This window comes from Euprymna scolopes, chromosome 1 (assembly GCF_053919585.1).
Source record: "Euprymna scolopes isolate OS-2025 chromosome 1, ASM5391958v1, whole genome shotgun sequence".
Classification (NCBI taxonomy): Eukaryota; Metazoa; Mollusca; class Cephalopoda; order Sepiida; family Sepiolidae; genus Euprymna; species Euprymna scolopes.
Genome location: NC_136482.1, coordinates 13,739,766 through 13,749,892, shown reverse-complemented (window position 1 = coordinate 13,749,892; position 10,127 = coordinate 13,739,766).

The following is a 10,127-nucleotide window of genomic DNA, read 5'->3' as shown; positions in this document are numbered from 1 at the left end:
AGCATAATTAGGTCGAAATCGTACAAAATTGGAATATGTAAGTCTTGCAAATGTATGTTTGGTTGTTTCTTACTTTTAGCCGGACACAAACGTATATACATCTGTGAAAAACATTACTACAGAACTGCTTACCTGCAACTTACAACATGGCTGTCTTTGAATCAAATATGAACGAATACTTATTAAACTGTGAGTAATCAATTTTTCATTCCACTTGCCATTTTCAATCCTCTCATAACATTATTAATCCTCAACTGACAATCTATCCACTACATACACCATTATACTAGAGTATGCTTTTGGCCTTGATAAGTGGTGATTCATTGTTTCAGAGTTACTTCCCTTGATCAATAATTTCTATGTCGAAGACATACATTGAAACTCACCAACTACAATGAGTGATCCTGATTCATGTAATTTTATCGATCAGATTTAACCGACATAATTCCAGTTCAAACAGAAGTATATAGAAGCTAGAAGTAATTGTAAGAGAGAAATAGCGACAGCTTAGGGAGAAAATAAAGAAACCACCAGAAAACGCATCGAGGCACAGAAATTAGGAACCCATGATTTTTGGAAAATCTACAACTGTGTAGTAAATAGTGGGCAATCAACAATTCCCCGACTATCAAACAATCATGAGGTTGTTTGCACAGCAACCAAGAAGGCTAACATGCTTGCCAGTCGGTTTGCCTCAAACTCAAGATTGGACCCAGCAAACCACTCCTTCCCTGACTTTCCTTTGCAGAAAGACGCCGCATTAGATGATCTGAAAATCACCCCTTTTTAGGCGCATGATAAAAAACCTTGACACTTCAAAACTATGTGGACCCGATCTCATTCCGGATGTGCTATTAAAAAAATGCTCCAAACTTTACAACAAATGTCTTAACGAATCTTGCTTTCCTGATTGCTGGAAAACTGTTTCTGTGGTACCAGTTTACAAAAATTCTGGCGAAAGTACTGACCCATTAAATTATCACCCCATTAGCCTACTCCTACTTTTCGCCAAAATATTTGAGTCCATAATTAAGCAAGCTCTAATCCATCACCTTACAGTCAAACTTCTGATCGACCAGCAATATGGATTTAGGTAAGCCTGTTCTACAGCAAATATCCTAACTGTAATCTCTGAACGTATATACCATACACTGGACAAAGCAGGGGAGGGTAGAGCAGTAGCTCTAAATATATCTAAGGCTTTTGACAAGGTATGGCACGATAGTCTTCTTATGAAAATCAAATCCTATAGTATTAGAATCCAGGCTGTCCTCTATGGTCATACGTCAAAACAATGATTTAAATGCGGGTGTGCGTCAGAGGTCGATCGTTGGACCTTTATTTCTCCTAATATTCATAAATGATATCCTTGATAAAATTGTCTCTGAGATGTACATTATTTGCTGATGACAGCACGCTCTATAACATGCATGAGGGGAAAACAAATGAACACATATCCAAGGAAATTACAGAAGCACTAGAGGAAAACCTCCAATCATTAGTGGAATGGGGACAAAAATGGATGGCCACATTCAATGCTGCTAAGACTAAGTTTGTGACCTTCAATAATTACAAGAAACCTTCTCAATCATCAATAGCAATGGCTAAAGATGCATTACCTGAAAGTACTTCTTTTAAACTCCTCAGCCTAACGTTAACAAGGAACATGAGTTGGAACATGAACTGGAATATATACATTGAGAGCATTGCTAAGACCGCTGTGAAGAAGGTGGGCTGCCACCAATCGAACATCTGGGTGCATCTACTACTAGTCTTTCTATCCTTGTCAGGATTCAAAAGAGAGTCGCGAACTGGACTGTCATCTAAGCTTCAGCCTCTGTCCCATCGACAAAATATTTATCCTTCTGCCTATTATACAAGTATTTTAATGGTAAATGCTCTGACAAACTACAAGCACTTGTACCCCCTCGACGTAAATACCCCCGACAAACCTGACAAGCAGCTAAATCCCACCCCTATATAGTAGATATCCCTAGATGTAAGAAAGCCTTCTACTCCAATAGTTTCTTCCCCAGGACTGCTAGAAAATGGAACTCCCTTCTTTCCTGACTGTACTAATATGCAAAAGTTCAACTGAAATGTGAACAGACATTTTGCTGTTCATCTCCCTACATAGTATCCCTGCAAATTATGTCCCCGATAGTAGCCCCCCCCCCCTACATTAAAGTGTACTGTGCCTTTTTGGGGGTAAAAATAGAATAAAAAATAAAAAAATAAACAAAATGCAAGTTTTCTTGAAAAAAAAAATTTATATATATATATATATTCAGAAAATTTACAGGTTTTGTTATTTTTTTATTCATTGTATTTCTATTTTTCCCCATTTTGTTTTGAAATTCGTCTGCGTCTGTTGCTTTGCTCGGCCTAATCCGGTGATTGACGGTTGAGCCCGAACCATAATTGATGGAAAATTCTGAGGATCCAGGTCAAATTCTGCAAGAGTACAATTCAATCAAAAAAAAAAAAAAAAAAAAAAAGCATTATTATTATTAATACAATTTTGTGGTCATTTTTCTCATACTTGTGTATTTGTGTTGGGTTTTCTCACAGCTGCATTACTTATACATTAACTTTAATGCATCCAAAACCAAACTCCTATCCTTACATCATCAACGCTCTGATCCCCATCTGGCATCAATTGTGATGGATGGCTCTCGTCTGGGTGAGGCCCCGTGTTTTGACAAGCTTCTGGGTTTGACCTTTACTCCTGATCTGAAATGGAACACGTACATCAAGTCTGTTGCCAAGGTCGCTGGAAAGATGGTGGGATCCTTCTACCGCTCCAGAAGATATCTCACTACTGATGCAATTCTCTATCTGTATATCTGTATGCCAAGTACGTCCAAGGATGGAATACTGTTGCCATATCTGGGCAGGAGCTGCTAAAAACAGCCTATCCTGCCTTGACAGAGTACAAAATAGACTTTGTGGCTTAGTGGGGGGGTGCCCTTTTCTCTACCCTGCAACCTCTCTCCCACAGAAGAGACATTGCGAGCCTATCCTTGTTTTATCGTTATTTCCATGGCAGGTGCTCGTCTGAACTCCAATCTCTGGTCCCCCCTCGCCAAGCTTTCACGAAAAACACCCGTCTAGCTGAATCCACTGTGAAAAATTTCCCACTCTATATCTGTGCCTAAATCAAAACGCGGATTCCATAAACAAAGCTTCTTTCTTAGAACTGCACGCCTGTGGAACTCTGTTCCGTCTGCCTGCTTCCCACCGGACTACAACTTGGATGTCTTCAAGTCCAATGTTAACAAATTCCTAATGAACCGCCCCCTTAAGTAAACACTTCGTCAAATCTCCACACTAACGTAATGTACTTGCAATAACCCTTATCCCTGAGTGGCTTCCGGGCCTTGATAAGTGGTGATCACTGTGTAAAAAAACAAAACAAAAAAAACCCCTTAATTTACGATGATTGTTTACACTGATGATCTTTTAAACCAACGCATTTCTGGTCAAAACATTACATACTTACGCATCATGGTGACATTAGTATGAATTACAAAATTACAAAAAAAATGATCCAGTAAATGTATTTTTAAAAAAAATCAGCCACAATTACATTTCTAGACATCGGGTTCAAAGGTGGAAGACCCTTAATTTAAGTTAAGGATGATCTCCCTCGTTTGTTATACTGAATTGATCGCAATTTTTCCACATTAAAATATATATTAAAACTTTATAATTCGATAAATTCTACTGCAATCGTTTTTTGGAACATACTAATTTTGCCATAACACGTAAGTGCATGATAATGTTTTCACCTGGAACGCGTTGATTTAAAAGGTCACCAATGTAAACAAGTATCACTATTTATATCAGAAAAGAAAAGAAAAGAAAAGAAAATGATTCCTCGGATACAACTGATTTTCAATATTAGTTAATTACTTACTAAGTTATCTCCCTTATTTAACATTTTGTGACAAAATGCTGTAGCAAAAGAAAATTGCAGAAATGAGGCAAGGGAGATAACTCTGAATTACTTATAATTACTATTTATCTGAATAACTTATTTTTTTAAATCAGTTTTGATAGCCCATTTCGATTTTCAAAACTACCGAATTCTATGCTTAAGGCGTTTATGGCAATCAATTCAATAATCTAGTTGGAGGATAACAACAGAAATAAGCACATTTTGCAAAAAAAATAATTTAGAATGTTATAATAATCAATCGAATAATGAAACTATTTGAAGTAAAAAAAAAAACAAAAAACAAACAAAACAACAAAAAACTCACCTCTACAAACGCCAAATTAAGTTAGTCCCGGAAATTGCCGAAGCAGTATGCGATTGTCTCCACAAAAGCCAAATAAAGTTAGTCCTGTTAAATGCTGAAGCAGTGTACGATAAAGAAACAAGCTAATTAACAAACTAAAAATGAAACAAATCCCGGAAATTGCTGAAACAGTTTATGAAAAAAATATATATGTTAAAGAATAAATTGAAAAATAAATTAATAATCATAAACGATTATGTAAGGGAGATAACTATCATCAACTAAGCAAAAATAAGAATTTTTTACAAGAGATAATTTGAGACGTTAAGTAATCGATGGAACAATGAAACAGTTTTCAATAAAAAAAAAAAAAAATTAAAAAAACAAAGACCTCGTCTTCACAGAGCATAGTCATGGAAATTACCGAGGTAGTTAACGAAAAGGAAATGCTTAAAATCCTAGATATTTCACATGACGAACATATTAGAATCCCCTGACAGAGGAGTTTGATAGGCAAACTTTTTTTAAACCAAAATGTAGAAGCATAAATAAATATATAGAGAAAGAGGTTTGTGTTTACTATAACCTTTTTATGCAAATATTACGCAAGTATAAATCATAGAATATCTGCATGAATATAATTACACGTAATAGTTAGTCAAAGATGATCATCCCAGAAAAAAAAAACAGAAAAAAAGCTAACAGGGAATTAATTAAAACGAATGTTTAAAAGAATATGCAAATTAGCTCGATCTTTTGCAGATGAATGCAATTCCATGGCCCATATATAACAAAGTTGTATTTTCTTTTTAAATAAATACAAAAAGGTTTTAACAATTTGTACTTTGAATTGTTTCATTGTTTGATCGATTCAGCGTCTCAAATTATCTCTTGCAAAAAATTATTTTTGGTTTGTTGATGCTTGTTATCTCCCTTACATAATCATTATGAACTCCATTTGCGTAAAACAATTAAAATAAAAACAAAAAAATCTGCCGCCAAAGTTCTTCAATCAGTATATATCCCGATGGAATATAGCCTTGCTCGGTGTCAAGTTGATCTTGTTAAAGAGAAGTCTTTCTTATTTGGTGTTGGAAAACTCTCCCGTTCCTGTCCACTCAACGTTCAAGCCTTGACTATTTTCACTTGAAGATAATCAGAACACAAATGTCACAATTGGGATACAGTTTGAGACCATTGTTGAGTTTATTGTCACTAACGTTAAGGAGATGATTGATAAGCTTCAGCACTCTTAATGTAACAGAGCGCATATGAGCGTGGAGGAAAATAGCTGCAGCAGCTGAATGATGGATGGCAAGTGATTGTATTAGCAGCAGGAGCAGCATTTGGCCATGTATGCATATTTGCAAATGTGCTCGGGCTTGCGTCTGAAGGAAAAAAAAAATATGGTTGGGGAAGAAAAAAGTCAACACTTAAAGAGACGGACATGTAAAGTGACGACAAGAATAGGCTGACTGTGGTAAGGGTGCGGTCAGAAGAAAGAGAAACACACCAGGTTAGATGGACATGTGGCAGCAAGAGACGTTTAAGTGGTATTGAGACGGGAGAGTAACAGCAATAAATGCTTTTGTTAAAAAAGAAAACGTGCCGATCTGGATTTTTTTTTGTTTGTTGTTCCTTTCCGATGGAGCCGGGCAGCGTTGGTGTCCAAGAGAGGTTTGATTACATTATGCCGGCATCATATTGTCAATCATGTGTTTGTTCTCTTCATGTCACCTTATAGTCCTAATTTACTTATCTCTTCACAAGAACAAAGTTAGACACAACGTCGGATTTTATTATGAGAAAAGCCCAACTACTTAAAGCAGAGCAATCTGGATTGGGCTCAAAAATAAAAATTGCCTCATACTAAAAAAATAAAAAAAAACTGTCCAGAAAGAAATTGAAAGATTTTACATTGTCCTGCTGATGCTGATGAAATCTAAAAATCTGTCAGCACAGATTCCAAGTGAAACTGCAAATCATCCACAAATATAAAATGACAAAAATTGCCCATAATCAACAATTCTGTCTGGTGCTACCGGATCAAACCAATGGAACACATACATCAAATTCGTTGCCAACATATCTGGAAAAATGGTGGGATCATTCTACCACTCCAGTAGATATCTCACTGTCAATGCAATTCTCTACCTGTATAAAAGCCAAGTACGTCCTAGGATTGAGTACTGTGGCAACAGCAATAGCTGCTAGAAGCACGTAATACTGCCTTGACAGAATTCAAAACGGGCTTTGTACCCAAGTAGGGGATTCCCTTTTCTCTTCCCTTCAACCTCTTTCCCACAGAAGAGACATTGCAAACCTGTCTCTGCTCTGTCGATTTTCATGGCAAGTGCTCATCTGAGTGCCAATCTATGGTCCCCTCTTACCAAACTTTCACAAAAAACACTCGTCTAGCTAAAACCACTATAAATAATTTCCCCCACTCTTTATCTGTGCCTAAACCTAAACGTAGATTCCATGAGAAAACCTTCTTAGAACTGCACACTTGTGGAACTCTCTACCATTTTCCTGCTTTCCAGCTAACTACAATATGGTTGTTTTCAAGTCTAACATAAATAAATTCTTCATATGCAGTCACACTCATTAACCTTTATCCTCGAGTAGCCTCCAGGACTTGGTAAGTGTTGGCTCCTTTGTAAAAAATTAAAACACCATGAATAAATATTTGAAGATATAAAAAAACTTGAAGCATGAAAACTTTTATATAAAAATGGATTTGGCATGAAATAACCCCAAAAACGGTAGCGATATTAAAAAAGAAAAAAAAAAACTATTCTGAAAAGTTTTTGGTTGTTTTTTTGGTGTTTTTTAACGGCATATCAACACTTTTTGGGGTTATTTAATGTCAAATCCATTAATTTGGGTAGAAGCTTTATGCTCCAAATTGTTTATATCTTTAAATATTTATTCATGGTGTTTGGTTTGGTTATTTTGTAGAGGAAATTGTTTTTGTTTTTCACTTTGTAGAACAAAATTGAGTTTTGGACAGAAAAAGCAAAAAACAATAACATCAATGTTTGGTGCATTTGGGGCCAGAAAGCAAGTATCCTTAGATCCAGTAGAGATTATGTGCAAAGATAAACGCAGAAAGTTGAATTAGGAGTGATAGCTTTTGAAGAGAAGGGATAACAACAGTGTATATTAATTCAGGAACTTTAGACATCAGACTTTCTCAGCAGGAAAAGTTGGAGCAGAATTAAGATTCAAGAGGTTAGATGACAGCAGATAAACCAGAATAAGAAAATGCATGGTCAACATTCTAACACTGCCAAAAATGTTTCATCAATAATGTTCCCACTCTGAGAGCCAGAGGCTGAACACTGATGACTAGATAAGCACTTTAAGCAAGATTCATAACCCACCACTGTTTTTATTCATACTTTTTTTTACCATTTGTTTTTCTGCATTACTATCAGCCTTCAGAAATACCATACATGAATCACACACACAAAGCTTCTTTTTTTTTTTTTTAAATATCCTACAGCCGTTTTTCCCTGGAACATGTTTGCTTAATTTTCAAATTATATGAATTCGCTTTGAGGCTCTTCCTTAAATTTGCAAATTTAACACAATTCTCACATTTCAGGCGAAAGGGTTGTAAGAAAACATGGTATGGATTTGTTTTGTTTTTCAGCTAGAGTTAATAATTTAAAAATAGCTATTAATTTGTTTTGGAAATTTGAACTATCAAATAAAGTAGCATGAATGAAAAAGTGATAGACCACAAATCGGGAAAAATGCACACACATAATTAAATCCATGCATAAGAATTTTTTTTTATTAAAATTCCTTGTTTCAATTTTTGATGGATTAATAAATATTGTAATTTATTTAATGTTCATTTTTTTTCAATTTTTCTGGTAATGAGTAGATACATCAGCCTAAAAAGAAAATGGTTGTTGAGTTCTTACGAACAAATCTTTTAAATAATGTTTATGACAATGATTTCATGCAGACTGAAGAAATAATTATATTCCAATTGTCATGAAGTTGTCTGACAATTTTGTAATGATTCAATGGATTACTAAGCGTCAGTTAATAGCCAATTCTTGGAGGTGTGAATTCTGTAATTTACAATGTGCATTGGCAAAATTAAACCACTGTTCACATTCAATTGATTGTTAGAGATGGGTGTCATCATTCAATATGAAAAAATTTTTTGAATGAAGCAGACTTTCCTTTCGAACAATTATTTTTATAATTTTTATGCAGAGTAAGGATTCCTTACAGATTTTACATAAAATTTGAATTCCGCACCCATTTTCTTTCTAGGCCACTGTTTATACATTACCATATTTTTTTTTGCTTTATACATAGACACAAATCAAAATTGTTTTATACACATACAAATTAAAATTATTTTGGAGTTATTAAAGATACAAAGAAATAAATTTTTCAGGATTTTTTTTTATTTTATTATGATATCTTACAAAATAAGGAAAAGCTAAAACAGTTATATATGTACAGTTCACTGAAGAAGCAAATCTCCATCCAGTAAAGAGCATTCATGGAGACATATCTTATGAAAAAACAAAACAAAAAACTTGTGCTATAAAAGACAAGAAAATAGAAAACATTTTCTTTGTGTAAAACAAATCAACAAACCAATATATACAAACTATTGTTTTTTTTTTTGTTTGAACTAGAAACTAGTTTCAGGTTGTTAACAAAAGAAAAACCGAAAAAGAAATTAGTAGAATCAAAACTCCATTTAAATTATTTACGAAAACTTCATAAAACGGAATGTATCAGAATTTTAGTCCATTTTTCAATAAACAATGAAAACAAAGTGTAAAATTCGAGGGAAGCAGAAATAAGATTAATAATAATAAAAAGCAAAAAAAAATCTTTGGAACAAAACAGAATTACACGAACCCAATATATCCTTAAATTAACTTTTGCAAATGGAGGATTATTTGTTAATAAAAAAGGGAAATTTTTTTACTAGCAAATCAAATAAAGATCAAATAAAAATTTAAACAAAAAATTTAAATTCGGTAGGGCAAGGGCTTACAAAATTGTGGTTGGAAGTTTAAATATGCACACCAATTATTGCGAGCGTTTTTTTTTTTTTTTTTTTTTTGCTGCTTTGTTTTTTCCAATTTAGCTTTCTTTAATGCAAAGCTCCACAGATCAAATGCAATTTCCCCAATCGTGTGTTAAGTTTAAGCCAAAGTCTGCAGTAAACAAAACTTTGACCAAAAGGATAAAAAAAATCATTAAAAACTAGAAAAAAAGACAAAGTAAATCTATTAAATTTTTAGATTTGTTGTTTGTTTTTTACTACAAAATATAAATAAACTCTATTAGATGAGGATAAGATTGTTTTTGAGATGAACACAACAAACTAAATAGTAAAAAATATATTAGGAAATAGTGTTAATAGCGAATTGAGGTAACAAAAGTTGCAAATATTAACTATTAGTATTATTGTTTTAGTGTTAACAAGAATGTTCCTTAGGTTTCATTATACAAAATAAAAGACTTCAAGATACTTAAATAATAAATGGCTATTTCTGACCAGTTTAATAAAAATCATAATTCATTCTTCTGATCTGCAGTTTTATAATAAAAACCAAAAGTTATTCCAGAACCGTATTCATTTCTGCATTTGATTTGGTGCTTGTCCAGAATTCACCCATATTAAGAAAAGAAAAATCTTTATAATGTATGTACCTGTGACAAAACGAAAATTAATAAAATTACATAAATTGATCAAACAGTTTTCTTTTTAGATAAGAAAATCAAATTTTATGAGCAAGCTTTACTCGTCATTTTGAAAAAATCTCAAGAAACAAAGGGAAATAACTGGATAATAATTCATACTTACTAGGTTTATGTTGTAATACCTACAAATGT